Below are 17,191 nucleotides of genomic sequence, written 5' to 3' on the forward strand. Positions count from 1 at the left end.
CGTCACCAATCTCGTTTAAGAGCAAAGAAGTTACCTCTCAGCAGTTCACCATGTCTACCTCTTTCACCCTGACTATGGGACACGAAAATACAAGGGTACTCAGTTGGCTGGAACATATCTTTTTCAATCTGCTTCTTCACCATATGCTCTATCAGAGTGATTTTCTTTTTTACTGACCATAATCTTGCCTATCCATTAATAAGTCACGTGTGCCTTAGTGAGAACTATGCAAACTGCATACATTTTCAGAACTGCATGGCTTGATTTATAAGTTCCAATAGCAGAAGCTCTATGCGCTGGAGCTGCAATGATTAAAATCCATGATGAATGGCCAAAGTATATATTTAGGATAGCCTCCTGTGAAAAGATGACCCTGTGAATATATTTCTTCAAATAAGGTTCCCTTAATCAGTCAAAAGCCCCCCCTCTCGTTCTCCCATTGATCGGCATGTGCCAAATTTGAAGGATCCATTGATGTGTGCTCCAGAATACACCTTGCCGCATTAGATAAAATGTAGACCGATAAAATGACATCTGAATGTCTCGCTGAGTATCAAGGAAATCAATCAGCTTTGAGCAGTGCTTAATTTGTAGCGCTGTTTGCCGGTGCTTAGCACAAGCACTTATTTGTAAACACTTGCGCTTATTTATGACAGTCTATGACATGGTGGCGCTGTCTATATTTTTTAGCAGAGCTCATCAACAATAAATTCAATACACAAAACAAAATATAGGAGATGGATCTAAACCATATTTATACCATTCAGTGACCTGGAATAGTCAAAATGTCACTTTTATATTGTATGACGGCTAGTATTTGGCAGTGTTGGCAATGGGTAGGACCAACAACCACGGAGGCCTCCTGAGAAATGCTTCGGGCCCTGGCATTTGCATTTTTCGAAACTAAGCACTGGCTGTGAAAGACTCCTTACTCACAAACTGTAGGGAGTCTATGCAAAGTTACCGTAGACAGTTAACGTGAAATCAATAGATCCCTGGCCTAGCTTCTATAAATGCGAACATCAATTTACTTTGTAAAATTGATTGGTTCAGATAAGTATAGAAAAATATATAGAAATGGCACAAGAAAAAGTACTCCAGTGATCAGACAGAAAGAAAAGTTATAAATACACATGTGGGTATGCCCAAGAAAACAAACAACTGCGGTCTGCATAAGGCTGAGTGAACGAAAATATAGCATTTCAAAGTCTGAGTATTGTGTTGTCAATGACATTTCGAGCTATGAGAGTAATTGTCGAGTTTACATCAGAAGAGAGAATGTGTGGGACACCTCTGTATGTGGATGAATTGGAACTCATGGGTATTTGCAAGAAGCAACTTGGTCATCTGTGCTGTACCCAGTGATGCGGGCTATTCAATAGATACATGGAGCCGGCGAGACACCGTGTGCAGTAACATCTGTAGTAAGAGTCGCCCCCCAGTGAAGCCTCGGAGCCTCCAAGAGGGTGAAACAGACTCACGGTTAACTGATAGCTGCAGAAATGTGGTGGTTAATTTACACGCACGGAGAAGACTTGCACCAGTTCAAGGCTGGCAATCCAGTTTTAGGTAAAGCAGCCCCAGTTCTGGGTTGGAATCGGGTAGATCAGGCCACCTACAGTGAAGCATCGGAGCCCCCAACGGGTGGCTTGGAGTTAGGAATCAAAGGGCGCGGCACTGCGTATTGCCACTGTCCACCGTTGTAGAATCTATTTATTCTACACTTGTTTGATAAATGAGTCCTTGTTTAACTATTGTTTTATATATGAACAAATACCAAGCTTCCTTTTGCACGATGGGTCGCTCTTATTTTCTCCTAGTACTACAGAGGCTGAACATGTGAATGAACTTAGAGATATTTTTACTTTCATATTAATGATTCACTTTCTTACATATTGTGTAAACACCCACTGCCCTCTCTAGTTTCCTCTTCCCACACCCGCATTTTTATTAGTGTGTGTAAAGGAGCCTTTGAACCATCCTTCGACAGCAATGAGATCAGAATGGACATGGCCAGTTGTATGAATAGTTCCCATTGAATTAGAATTCCCCTGATTAACAGACTACCAAACCCTCTTCATCTGATAGCTATTACAATTTAAATCCACTCCCCCGCCATGCATTGTTTTATGGTATTATCTGCTTTTGATGTGCCGTAATATCTGATTGAATATATAATATATTCTTATCGTCTGATTATTTAAACGTGTCTTGTTACTGGAAACACACACCCACATACAGATGTAGTCGCTATATTATCAGTAGGAAAGGAGAAGCAGGCTGAGACTGCAGTCTGCGACAGGGTCGAACCAGGGGTGTAACGCAGACTCCTGCAGTGCAGGGGGGTCCCCAACCCTTCAAGGGCCCCCTAGCCCTTCAGAGGGTCCCCATTCAGCCCAGGGTCAATGTAGGTCTATGAGGTACAAGAGACACAGGGGCTCCCTTTTTATATTCTGCGGGGGGCGGGGCACCTTTTTGCGTTGCACCACTGGGTCGGACAGGCCTTTAGGGCCACCAAAAACTGCCTGGTCTGACAGGTCAGTGTATGGGCCGTTTTTTGGCTGGTTGTGGGCCAGTTTTATGGTCTACAGGGCCTGTTAATTTCCCTGATGCTAGAACAAGCATTGCCTGCAACAAGCAAAAACCATGCAGTCTTCCACTCCTTGCAAAACAAGAGCGTCTTTACAAGTTCAAAACCACCCAATTTTCTAACATGGGCAATTTTTTAGCTATCTCATTTACCAACGAGGGTCACTTCTATTTTGATACCAAGCTTATGTTCTGTTCTAGTCCGACTCTGGTCCAGGATTGGACCTACTTTCCATGTTTGAAAAGTAGTCATTGTACAGTGGTTACTTACCAGACAAATGTAGATTGCCCAGAAAGACAAACCACTAATAATGAGTGTGGGTGGGTTCAAGCAGACAGGGATTTGGAATCAACTGGGCCTATAATCTGAGCAGGGTGTATGTCAACAGTCCCGGGACAATTTACAGAGTAGAGGTGCTGCCATCAAAATTATATCACCGAAGTCATAAGGACTGTAAAAACTCCAAATGTCACAAATAGAACAAGTGCAGCAGATCAGCCACGCTGATTCAGCAGGAGTGGTATGGGTGTGCTATGTAGCCAGTGTTGCACTTTGGAGCACACTGTTTTAAATGTATCATTAAAGTATGGTGTGAAAGCGTACTGTTGTTAAAGGTCAGCACATCTGCCATTGAACTGACTATTACATTTGCACAGACATGTAGTTTTACTGATAAAACTATAATAATAATGTGTGGAAATTGGGTTTCAGCGAGTATGTATAATGTGTGCATCACCAAGTAAAGGGTCTTGATTTGTTTTAATCCTTATAAAATGGTTGTTTGCATCACGCTTCAAAATGACAAAAAAATGCTTTATTTGTGCTTTCCCGACTACTGATATTTTTTATTATTTTTTAACACTTCATTTACAGGCATTAATATTTTCTTGTGTGTTGGAAAACAATTACATCCAATCTTACACAACCCCTGTACTGCAGCAAGATTGTCATGCAGTTCACTTTACTAAATCCTCTCACTTTGCAGTCAGAGAAATAAAAGTAAAAACCAACCTCCAAGTCAAAAGAATAAGCAGCAATTAGTCAGAAGACATAGCCTGACATTTTACCTTTGACTTTGAACGTGCTGCAAATTTGACAAGCAAAAAACGTATTTTAAATGCATCTTTATTGCTTATTCACCTTATGAACTCCACCAGGGTTATTCTGGGGTTGCTACAGCATCCTCTGTACCCCTACTTCCAGCACATATTTTTTCATGGCAGACAAGAAATGTATAGATTTATGTGAATAGGCACTCCCAGCAAAATCTTGTTGAAGCACAGTTAATCAAAAACACCAAGAGTATAAAAAGTCTGGGGATTCACTAATATTTACTTTTAGCCTTTGAAATTATTTCTCTCAACCTCACTGTTACCTAGTGTTATCTCAAGAATTTTGGGCCCCTGGGCAAGACATATTTTTTTATATTTATTACCTATTTTGTGCTACTTCAGGCCTGCATAAAACGAAACTATTTTTCATCAATGAGGTCAATGAACAATAGCTGAAATATGCCAGGGGACCCAAAAACCATTAAGATGTCTTTGAAGAAAGATAGACAGAGGTAGAAGTAGGATGAGGGGACAAAATGGACTTACAGACATAGACAGACGTGAGACAAAGAGAACATTTACTTTCGTCGAGGTCCTTGCTATTGCCCACATACCTTCAAACTCCCCTGGAGTTACCGAAGCATATTCCCTATCACTGAGCAATGTGGGCCCTCTCTCCTTCCCAGTTCAGTTAACTTGTGTAGCATGGTTGAATCGGTTTTCCTTTTCTTGAATGTCATCTCCTCCATGATCTGGGTTCCTGTCTTTACTTCCCAGGTGTGTTGCACTCCGGCTGGCTGTTCTTCTGGGCAATGCAGCAGTGGGTAAACTATCTGGGCTCCCAGGGCCTATGGCCCTCCTTCACTGATCTGAAGTGAACTTTTTTCTACCTGACCTGAAATTGTAATGCACAGGGAAATGTACATCAATCTCTCATTTTCTACTAGAACTACATGTAAGTGGCCAGTTGAAGGGGTTTTCGCTACAGCAGAGTACTACAGTCAAAGTCTTGCAGGGAGATTCACTGATCGTCTGTGAACAGGATACAGTCAAATTGTTTTACTTCTCTCATAAGCAACTGTTTCAGTAGATGGAGGAAACGTTTGACGACAATATTTCTTGAATGATTATCTCCCTTGCCCAAGTAGGGCTAACTTTGTTCTATCTACACTGATTGTGGTAGCCTCCTTTGTATTCAGAATTTGTGCAAAGAATAGGCGTACTTAACTATGCCTGTCCCTTCCACTTCCCCCATAGAATTCTAAACGATCACATTGTCTCTTGTGCTCAGTTTTCAAGACAGTCACATTTCAGATGAAGGGTTTTAATGATAGTTTCCATGTAATTGAGCTTGTTATCATCTGCAGCTGCCTCAGCAACCATTTTCTCCAACTTCACCTCCACCTCCATTACTCTACCCTTTATCAAGTCTTTGTCTTTCTCATGGTCAACAAGCCTCACAAAGGCGTTTTCTTCTCCTTCTGCACCTCTCATTTCAACTCACTTTTAATTTTTCTAGAACTCATGGAGATAGGTTTGAAGGTCCACCTTCATGCAAACTCATCATCCCACTTGGTGGGCTTTTTGGACAGATTCCAATTTGTTGCACTGGTGGACCTTTCATCTGGCATTCAAAACTTTGAATCAATGATTATGAACTTAAGGCTTCTGGGAACGTCCCGGTATCTATTTCAGATTTTGTTTCGTAAACTACTTACCACACACCTTTGTGTGGTTCGCTCATCTATGGTGTGTTTTACCAGCAAAGGGGCCCAAAGGGGTGTTGTTTCCACTGCACTCTCATAGACCTCGAACTAGCATATTGTCCAGAGGGATGTGCGGTGCAATTATAAAATTATTGAGTTCGAGAAATGCGCCATTTAGGACTGGCCAATGGTTTTCTCAGAAGTGCCCATCAAAACAAGTGAGTACCACAGAAAGACAGCTATATGGGACTCTAGCAGCTTACCTTTAAATGGTGGGTAGGTTAGTGACATGTCTTGCCTTGCTGGTGTTTTCTTTAATGTGTTTTTCATCACACATGTTTATTGTTTTTCATATTTCCATTCATAACATAGCATACTTAGTGAACATTTTCATGAGTACACAATGTGTGGACAGGAAAAATAGTATTTTTTTATACACAACTATTACACATTCTGCATACATAGTTCTTCGGAACGCATGTTACAATCATAAATGTTTACATTGTTTTCTCAAGAAGGTCTGGTGTTAGGTGGCTAGATCGGATCTCTAGACCGTTTTTTCCAGGTATCCAAATCTTCTTGTAGTTTCTCATCAGTTCTTATGAGTTTCATTTTGATTTCTTCAGCTAGAAATCACTCTTTAACCTTTCGCACATTAAGGTTCAATGAACTGATTGCTATGCTTGTTTTAGCCAGCACGAGCATGAATTGTAATTTGATTTTTCATGGTATTTTTCGATGTGTTCAATCGTATTATGATTTGTTCATGTGCTGCATAGCTGTCTGTAACATTTTTCTAGTACTCTGCTATCTTCAGAAAGTCCCACACTGAGAGATAAAAAGTTCCTTCAGGTGTTCCAAATTCTGGGCAATCAAGCTCTTTTGTGGGATCAATTATCTATAGCATTGCTGTGGTAACGTATGTTCACTGAACCCAATTACAAGGCATTAGTCAAAATCTGGTGCGACTGGACACAGTGTGTATAAGTGTTGGAGTCTCCCCCCCCTGTCCGGGTGTCAACTGTATTTTGCAGCAAGATTCCAACTTTGTTTGTGTTGTCATTTGCTGTTTAGTTGTGTGTCCGTACTTATGGCAGTGTACAGCCTGGAGATAACTCCCATTCCTTAATCTGCTTTAACTAACAGTTCTAGCATCACCTTCATTCATGGCATCCCGCGAGTGCACCCCTAGATCTTTTTCGCTATTCTTTTCACAGTTCAATGAACTACCCTGTATCTAACTGGAAAACCTCCACAGCTTTCCCCAGTGGTTCAGTGCTCCACTTCCATATAGGTCTCCAGCTGAGAATCAGTCTCCTTCCTCCCAGCTGGTCACAAATAATCTCTTAGTCAGCAACTAGAATCAGACAGAAGTCAAAGTGGTATTCTGTGCGTAGGGAAGCCTACTCCCACATGCTGAATGGTATAATCACTAAACTTGTAACATGTCAGCAACTATCAGCAGGTTTTAGAGCCACTTTAGATAAATATGCTGCAAACTCAAAATTTGTAACTCATCCACTAAGCATTTAGTTATTCAAAAGCCACTGCCAAATCAGCCTCAGAAAACGGCATCCTTCAGCACTGATGCTGTCAGTTTCCATTTTGGTGCTGTGGCTCTGTATTGGCCCACGATGCACCTGAACCGCATCGGCGAACGATCACTTAGGACTCTTCCCAAGTACTTTGTGACATATTGTACATAGTGCCTGTATCAGCGCAAAATCTTTTCTAGCGTAGGTAGCATACAACTGCAAGGTGCGAGTATTCCCTCTCTCAGGGGTAATGTTTTCTCCACAAAGTCTTATCTCGACATAACTTGTTTTAATACTGTTGACATTTTTTATCTGTACGAAGTGAGGTTCCCTATCCATAATACCATCCAAATACAATGTCTCATCCATATTATCGCTGACCCCAAATAAGGAACTGGTTGTCTGCTCAAGTGGACATAGAAGTCCGTGTCATCCATATTAGTGGCACATATACTCACTATTTTACCTCCTTCCTCACCAGGTCCCCATGGACTATGAAGTATTTTCCATCCTCATCTATTTCATCTTTTGGTCTGAGAAGGGTGTACAAGGGGAAGCCACAAGCACACCCCTTCGCATGTGTGCTTCACTGGTCTGATAACATCTCTGCCTCCATTTGCTCTTCACTTACTGGCCTCTACAGCCAATAAGGGTGTTGCTTTTAAACAGGCAATACGTCCAGTCTATCTGCATAAATATGCTCACACTCTGACACGCTTTTCATAATTATTTTGAGCCCCAGGTCATCTAACCATAGCAATCATAACCATCTTCGTTGTCTATCTATTTGTTTAGATGCATGCCTAACCTGCACGCTGGATGTGGCACCCATATCTGTTGTCATTATTTTTATTTCTTTTTCATTTTGGTTTCTTGAAGCATAAACGACAATACTGCACACACGGTCATACAAAAATAAGGAATCAAATTAATTTCTTGCATTCAATTCCTGAAACATAGTATCAAAAGTGGCAAGTGTGCAATGCAAAAGTGCAAAATGGAAATACATTTCACAATAGATTCCAAAATATATTTCAGAGAATATATTTACACAAGCAGCCCTCAATAACTACCTACAACCGCACTGCTAGAAATTAACTTTATAGCAATATGTCATAATAGCCACGTTCTAAAGTTCATGGGATGTAAGTAAACATTGCTAAAGAGCATTATTTCGATAAAGTGCGACAGATATCTACTTCAACCACTCCGATCTCAAACTCTAGTTTAGAGTCTTATTTCCCCACCAGTTCAACTCATAATAAATGGAACGGAGTATTTCCTAACTTAAAAACAAGTTCTTCCTTTGCATAAACCGACTCCATAGAGTATACATTATACATTTTCTGAACCTATGTTTGCAGCTTAGGCGGTTCAGCGGACTTCCAAAGTGCAGCAATAACTGATCTTGCCACTGACATTGCGACGTACCACCAACAGTGTGCAGGAGCTGGGCTGATGTGGCCCCCAGATCAACACTATCTGATATGTGACTTTGTGTGAGAACTCCACTTTTAATGAAAAGATCCTTCATCCGGAACCACTGTTTAAGGGGGATGCATCTGTGGTGTGCGGTATAGCAGCCACCAAAGATAATACACTTAAATGTAATAAGAACGTGAACTAACAGGAAATACCCCAAACACAATTCCTTGTGATATACCATGATTACTTTTATTTCAAAATCAAATAATCTTTATTCGACCAGAATATGGCCGAAGAACGCAACAATCATGGACAAAAGAATAAAATGACACTGATGATGATGATTACTTTTATTTACTGTATATATTGCCTCTTAGGGCCCCAGGCAGCACAGGCCTGCATTAAAGCCTCGTGGAAGGTTCTGTTCAGTGCGCATGGCTCTGGTTTAAGTGGTTTACTAAGTCTTCCAGAACTGAGGCACCACCTGCTTCTTGCTGGCAACGATTGGTTAAAGTGATCAGCAGAGTTTTGTGGAAGAAGAATGCTGAGGATTGATGTGTAAGGATCCGAGTCGAGCCCATGGCAGGTTTTTACTAGTATAACATTTCTGAATTTCAAATGGCTTTTCAAATGAGTGATGGGAGGGCATTCCAAATGCTGCAGCTTGGCCCGGTAGGCCTGGTGGGGGGAGTGACCATCGGCACTTGGCATGACCTTACCACGAAAAAAGCAAGAGGCCAACGGCAGTGTGGTGCCAGAGGCAAACAGTGCAATGGAGGGGGGCATCAGAGGGAATGGAACATTAGGCCTTACCTAAGAATTATGGGGAAAAGTGGAAAAATGTCAAGGGGCAAAAGTGAAAAGAGGGAGCCTTCAGTTATAAAAGAGAGAAGTCAGCTGTAGGGAATACCTGCCTACAGAATAAAAAAATAAAGAAAATTCATTAACACATAAAATACAGATGAAATGTAGTACTCGTAAGCATTAATACAAGTGATATATTCAAATGTAATTGTTGTCACTAAATTGTAAACAAAACCACACCATTATCAGTTACTGGGGTCGCTGACACTATGTCTAGAGTGGGGAGGACAGAATCCTCTGGGACTATTTGAGAGCTGCAGCCCTAGTGTTTAGAACTGGGAGATAGACGACTTTGGTGAGGGTGGGGTTGAGGTGGCAAAGTGGGATAATGGGAAAGTGCATAAGTCATGTCCTCATGAAATCCTTGGACGCTTCCACCAAAAGATTATTGGGTGTAGGAGGCGATCTTGAGACAGGGCTACAATGTAGATAGGGATGCTTTAAAAATTCTTATTTAAATATTCTGGCCTTATTCACAATTTTTTAAAACTTAACTATAAGGACTTTTTGGCAGAAAATCAAATCTTTTAGTCTGTTGTCTTGGCTTTCTTGGGAGAGTCTCAAGACTTTTAAAGAGATAAATTAGGGATGAATAAATGCAACACTAAAATTCCAGATGCACTGAAAACCAAGAGTTTGACGACTGGTTCCTCTGTCACAAATGTGACGGATATTCCATCCACCTTGTTGTAAGTGCCTAGGGTAGAATGCACTTCTAATAAGACAAACAGGATATCCGTTGTGTTTGTGACTGAGTAACCCCTTCACCAAACTCTAAATCAGGCTGCAAATCTTAGCCTATAGTTTTTACACATTTTATCCCAGTGATTTCCTACCGAACACAGGGTCACTGGTAGCAATTCCTTTCTATAGTAACCTAATCTAATGTATTATGGGTACCAATCCTTGGTGAACAGAATGTATTTAGTGAGGACAGAATGTAGAATATGGGCTAAGGTAGAATTTAGTGACTTACAGTTGCCTCCTGCTCGTGAGTTGGCTGGAATGTTTCTTTATATCCTGTACATTTAAATAAAATCCTTTGATCCTTTCCCTGCATGACCACCTCTCAATACTACATTTTGATGATGATTTTTACCTGAATGCAAGCTTGGCTTCAAATCTCCCTGTTCCTGCGCATTCAATGGATGTTTTAAACCCGAGGTATTTTTGGGAGGATAGAGTAATATTCATGGCGACTACGAGCAGTGGACAAGTTTGAGATAGGTGAACTTGTTCAGAAATGCGTCCACTACTTACGATAATGGCATTACTCCTAGTCCTACTCCCTCGCCTTCCTTTAACCAATGAGGCTTCCTGCCTCCCCCTAGACCCTCCATTCCCCTTTTAAAAACGCCTCCCACCCCCACCAACTCCTGTACAAAAACAAGCCCAAGCAGCAACTTAGGCGGTCCGTACCGGGGGGGCGGGAGGGAACAGAAAGGAAGGTGAGGGAGTAGGACTAGGAGTAATGCCATTATCGTAAGTAATGGACGCATTACCTCCCGTTCCTCCCTCGACTTCCTTTAACCAATGAGACATAGCAAGAGAAAACAGGAGACGGACACTGAGTTGCAAGAAGTTTATTACAATCCATAAAGACCATCAAGACCCTACCCCCTATTACATCACAGAGGATAAGACTCGGTGACCCAACACCGACTCCAAACTATCCAAGTCCGCCAGCCTATAATGCCGAACAAATGTTGAAGGAGAGGCCCAAGTGGCGGCCCTGCAAATTTCCACCACTGAAGCCCCCTGAAGCTCAGCCACCGTAGCCGCCATACCCCTGGTAGAACGGCCCTGAATCCCCTGGGGAGGAACCACCTCTTTCAACGAATACGCCAACAGAGTCAAGGAGCGCACCCACTGACTTAATGAAGCCGTGGAAGGCTTCTCACCCTTCCGGGCCGAACCGAAATTCACAAAAAGCAAATCACCTTTACGGAAAGGAGCCACCACACGCAGATACTCCAACAATGCCCTGCGCACATCCAAAGAATGTAACCGAACCTCCTCATCCGAGGAAGGATTCGGACAAAATGAAGGAAGGATGATCTCCTGGCGAGCATGAAAAGAAGAATTAACTTTTGGAATAAAAGAAGGAACCGGAACAAGCACCACACGATCCGGAAAAACTTTACAAAAAGGAAAAGAACAGGCCAAGACCCCCAATTCCCCTAAACAGCGGGCCGAAGTAATGGCCACCAAAAAGAATGTCTTCAAAGAAAGATGGCGCAAGCCACAGTCCCCCAGAGGTTCAAAAGGGGCAGCAGTCAATGCATCCAAAACTAAGGAAAGATCCCAGGAAGGAAAAGAACGTACAGGGCGAGGAAACAAATTAAGAAGCCCCTGAAAAAATCTAGGCATCAAATGACCCTCATCCGACAGATTACGCCAAGGACCCCTAAATGCCTGAATAGCCGCCCACTGCACCCGCAGAGAAGCCACCGACAACCCCAATTGTGTACCATCCTGTAAAAATTGCATCACATCAAAAATAGAAGTGAATGTAGGATCCAATTTATGCCGGAAGCACCAAGAAGAAAAAACTTTCCACTGTCTACCATACGAAATCAAAGTGGAACACCGCCTTGAAGCCAGTAAAGTAGAACTCAAAGCTACTGGCACCCCCAGACCAGTCAAACCCCCGTGTTCAACTTCCAGGCCGTCAAGTGTAACCTCCTCAACGACCCCTTCGAGAGGCAAGGAAACTCCAGGGGGGACGGACAAAGAGGAAGAGGCCACATCTGACTGGACGCCATCAACTGCAGCAATGGAAACCAATTCGCCCTCGGCCAATGGGGCGCAATCAAGATAACCCTGGCTCCCAGATGCTGCACTCTCAACAGAAAGGCCCGGATCAGCTGAAATGGCGGGAAAGCGTACAAAAGGCCCCGAGGCCAAGGACACGACATCCCGTTCACCTCCCAAGCCTGAGGACAACGAAACCGGGAGCAGAAGCGACTGAGTTTCGCATTCTCTGGGGACGCAAACACATCCATCACTGGAAGACTCCAGAGACGAACAAGATGAAGAAACAGCGACCTCCGGAGGAAAACAAGTTGCGAGGAAGGAATCACCCTGCTTAGCAGATCCGCCCGAACATTGACCACCCCCCGAATGTAGGTAGCCCGGAGAGAAGGAACCCATTCCTGAACCCACAGAAAAATCTTTCTTGCCAGACTGAACAAAGCCCTCAACCTGCCCCCACCCCTTGCCGGTTTACATAAGCCTTGGCTACTAAGCTGTCTGTCCGAATAAGAACCGCAACTCCTTTCAGGGACACCTGGAAATGAATCAGAGCCAACAACACTGCCTTCAACTCACGCCAATTTGACGACCGATTGGCCTCCAGCGGGGACCAAAATCCCTGAATCTGTGCCGACCCCATCCAAGCACCCCAACCTGAGAGGCTGGCATCCGTCGTTATCACAACTGGGCTTAGAGGAGACAAAGACACCCCTACCTGAAGATGATTGGACTCCAACCACCATCTCAACTCCCTGCGAATCAACCCTGACCCCGGAATCCAAGTCAGCAGAGAACCAGACCCTGGCGCCCACCTTCTCAGGAACCAGTTCATCAAGCAAAGAAGATGGAATCGCGCCCAAGGAACCAGAAATATTACGGACGCCAAATGACCCTGCAGACGTAACCATAGAAGCGCTTGGGGGCAGACTGCGACATGACCTCCCTCACCAGGGACTGGAGTACACCTAACCTCTTTTCCGACACAGTCACCAAACCTAGAAGAGTCAGAAACCGAGCCCCTAGAAAAACCAGATCTTGGGAAGGGACCAAATCTGACTTCCCCCAGTTGATCAAAAACCCATGGTTTTGCAGGACCGTCAGTACCCGCGCCACATGCCTCCGCAACAGGACATGTGAGGATGCATGTATTAGGATATCGTCTAGATAAGGAGGAATAAACACCCCTTCTGAATGTAGCAGAGCCACTAGAGGGGCAAGCACCTTTGTGAAAATCCAGGGAGAAGACTTGAGGCCGAAAGGCAGCACACAAAACTGATAATGTTCCAGGCCTACTGCAAACCGTAGGAACCGCTGAGAAGCCTTTGCCACTGGCACATGTAGGTATGCATCCTGAAGATCCAGCAACGTCAGAAAATCCCCCTGACTGTCCATCTGAAAAAATTGTCTGAATTGACAGCATGCGGAAATGCACCGTCTTGATCGAAGCATTCACTCCTTTCAGATTGAGGACAGGCCAAAAACCCCCTGACGCCTTCTGAACTAGAAACAAAACAGAATAAGTGCCTCAACCCCTGATACCCTATTACTCAACGGCGATGGTCACAATGCATATACATATATACATATATGTGTGTATGTGTTTGTTAGTTACGTAACCAATAGTGAAGGACACAGTTAAACGTTTGGAGACAATAATTTATTATTTAAACATATAAAGTGTATTAGGGTCTATATATATTATTAATTCAGACAACATGCAAAGCATCACACCACTATCCTTTTTTTTAAAAGTTCTCCAGGGGAACCTACCATTAAATGGTAGAAGTGGGAAAATGGTTTTTCCATTATCTCCAAGTTTATGGTACCTTGAGTGCAGATAGAAAGGCAGTTTTACTGATGCATTATTTGGGCTCTGAGGGACAAAAGTGTTTGAAAATCTTCCAGATATTGAAGATAATTAGGCGGAAGGTTTAACTCAGTTAGATATCTGTATCAAGAAACTCAACTAACATTATCTCCCAAAAGCAAGTTCCATCCTTGAAAGGTACCACTTTGATAGGCAGACTAAAAAAATCACAGGAGTCAGTCGAACGTTATGTCACTAGTTTATGCAAGTTAGCTGCCACCTGTAAGTTTGAAGGAAAGGTGGAAGAGCGCATCCAGGACCAGTAAATTCTGGGATGCAACATGGAGAAAGCAAGAGACAAATTGAGGCAGAAAGATAATCCTAAACTTGACGAAGTGCTTGTAATTGCTAAGAAGATCCAACATTCTTGTAGTATTGGGAGGCGGCCACGCAGGAAAAGGATCCAAAAGGATTTTATTTAAATGTACAGCACATAGAGAAAAGTCCCAGCCACCTCAAGAGCAGGAGGCAACTGAAAGACTCTACATTCTAAACTCAGCCTACATTCTAACCTCACTATAGGCCACATGTACCAAGTACTTTTCTAGTTTCTAGAGAATCGGCCCGTTTATGACTAGAAAAATGTTTCTTGGGATGTACAAAGCCCAGATTGCGATTCAGTAACTTGTTACTGAATTGCAAATTGGGTTTTGCAATTCTGTAATAAGAAGGGGCGTGTTTAGGGTGTTCCTCCTAATACCAAATCTGAATAGTATGTATGATCATTTTGTGACCCTGAATGCAGTCACAAAACAATTGCAGTTATCACCAATTTCAAATTGGTTAACACATTCGCAAAGGAAAAGGGTCCCCAAGTGAACCCTTTCTTATGTGAATGGAAGCACAAATATTTTTTCAGAATAGGTAGTGGTCTCACAAGCCCCTGCCAACTCTGAAAAAATGAAAAGAAAACTTCTCAGTTTTTTGTCTGAAATGCATCCTGTTTTCCTTCATGGAAAATGGGATGCATTTTAAAAAAATGCTTTATTTAAAAGGCACTCAAAGACATGGTAGTCTGCTGTTCCCAACAGGCCACTGAGAGTGCAGCCATTTCCAATAGGAACAGGGTCAAGACTGATTTGCGTTTGGCTGGGTCCAAACTGGAATGTCGTGGCAAGCAAAAAAACTGATGGATTAAACCCAGATCTGTGACTGGGGGTGAATGTTTGATTTGCTCTGCGTTCCATCCATCATCTGTTGTTTTTGCTTCTGTCGCCCCAAGTGGGAAGGGTATGCCTAGACGTGGGTCCAGTGCTTGCTATGCAACCAGATTCAAGCTAGCCTGGCTGATGAAGGGTGGAACCCTGAAACTGGTCCCAGGATGCATTTTTCTGGTCCAGGGAGGACCGGGCCTGGCAGTTCGGGCTGGACTGTTCCCATGGGGAGCAGGGTCAAGACTGATTTGCATATGGCTGGTTCCAAACTGGAATGGCATGGCAACCAAAAAACTGATGGATTACACCCAGATCTGTGACTGGGGTGAATGTTTGATTTGCTCTGCATTCCATCCATCATCTGTTGTTTTTGCTTTTTCCATTTCCAATAGGGTCGCAAATTGCACATACCTCATCAATATTGATGAGGTAAGTAATTTCCAACCCCACTGGGAATCGCAAACAGTGTACTTAACCACTGTTGCACGTTTTGTTTTGAGAATCACAATTTGTGATTCACAAATGGATAGCAAATTGCGAGACGCAAAACAAAAGGTCATACATCTGGCCCTACAAACATTCTATTCACTAAGCATTGGTAACCATAATACATTAGGATAGGTTACTTTACACCTCCTCTTTTAGACTTTTCATCCTTGGTGTGGTCTCCCTTAACTTTTTGCCTCTGTTCCCCAGGTTGTTGATGTGTGGTGGAATCTGATTTTGAAGTTTTGGTTACTCTGGGCACTTTACCTCTGCAAACCAGTGCTAAAGTGCAAGTGCTCCTTTACAAAATGTGTATGTAATTGGCTTATCCATGATTGGCATATTTGATTTACCAGAAAGTCCCTAGTAGAGTGCACTAGAGGTGCCAGGGCCTGTAAATCAAATGCTCCTAGTGGGCCTGCAGCACAGGTTGTGCCACCCACATAAGTAGCTCTGTAATCATGTCTCAGACCTGCCACTGCAGTGTCTGTGTGCAGTTTTAACTGTAAATTCGACTCGGCAAGTGTACCCACTTGCCAGGCCTAAACCTTCCCTTTTCTTACATGTCAGACACCCCTAAGGTAGGCCCTAGGTAGCCCCAAGGGCAGGGTGCAGTGTATGGTTAAGGTAGGACATATAGTAATGTGTTTTATACGTTCTGACAGTGAAATATTACTAAATTCGTTTTTCACTGTTGCAAGGCCTGTCCCTCTCATAGGTTAACATGGGTGCTACTTTTAAATCTGATTAAAATGTAGATTCCCTTTGGGAGCGGATGGGCATGTGGAGTTTGCAGGTCCGTGGCCGAAACTCAACGCTCGCCGGAAACGCGACCGAAGAATCGACATACGGAACAGGAGAAACCATGCGCAGCATCGCTGACAGAGGCTGGGAGATCGCAACCCATGCTATGTGGTTTTCGGATCATGGTTCGGCTGGATTTCCGGCGAAAGTACCGCTGGGCGTGTAAAAATAACGCAAGGCCTGTCCGGACCCGACAGTGCTGACCGGATCGGCGCATCGCTCTCCTGCGGAGAGAAGGAATGACATGCCCCAACCAGACAAAAGGAGAAACGACACAAGGTAAGGCTTGTGAGTGGGATTGACGCATTGCAAGCCCTTTTTGACACACACTCGCTCGTGCGGGGTTATTTTTGACACACCCAAAGGTACATTTTCACGCTAACAGTGTTGGTATGTGTTTAAAACTACTTAAAGACTCTTTTTGATTTTTGATTGATAACTTGACTTGTGTATTGTGGATTTTTGTTGTTTTGGTCCTGTTTTGTTTAGATAAATATTTCCTATTTTTCTAAACCTGTGTTGTGTCATTTTGTAGTGTTTTCATTAAGTTACTGAGTGTGTTGGTATAAATACTTTACACCTAGCACTATGAAGTTAAGCCTACTGCTCTGCCAAGCTACCAAGGGGGTAAGCAGGGGTTAGCTGAGGGTGATTCTCTTTTACCCTGACTAGAGTAAGGGTCCTTGCTTGAACAGGGGAGCCAGGATCACACTTGATCTATTGGGAGGATGAACTCCTGTATAGCGAGCCTAAGGTTCCTGAGCCTGGGTCAGCCCGTGTGCTGGTGGTACCCCAGTGCTTCAGGGCCTTCCTACTGGGGTTGGCTCATGATGTGCCTTAAGCTGGACATATGGGGCAGGACAAGACCTATGAGAGGTTTGTCACCCACTTTTACTGGCCCCTAATGCGCAGGCACTCAGATGCACATTGGAGGTCTTGTCAGACTTGTCAGGC

At 43.3% G+C, this 17,191-nt stretch overlaps 1 protein-coding gene across 2 annotated transcripts in view; it reads right to left on the bottom strand.

The window, feature by feature from the left end:
- The window catches only part of ITGB5 (integrin subunit beta 5), a 626,222-nt gene that overhangs the window by 5,015 nt on the left and 604,016 nt on the right, over window positions 1-17,191 (bottom strand). The gene's annotated exons all lie outside the window — the stretch shown is intronic.

Source organism: Pleurodeles waltl, chromosome 3_1 (genome assembly GCF_031143425.1).
Source record: "Pleurodeles waltl isolate 20211129_DDA chromosome 3_1, aPleWal1.hap1.20221129, whole genome shotgun sequence".
NCBI lineage: Eukaryota > Metazoa > Chordata > Amphibia > Caudata > Salamandridae > Pleurodeles > Pleurodeles waltl.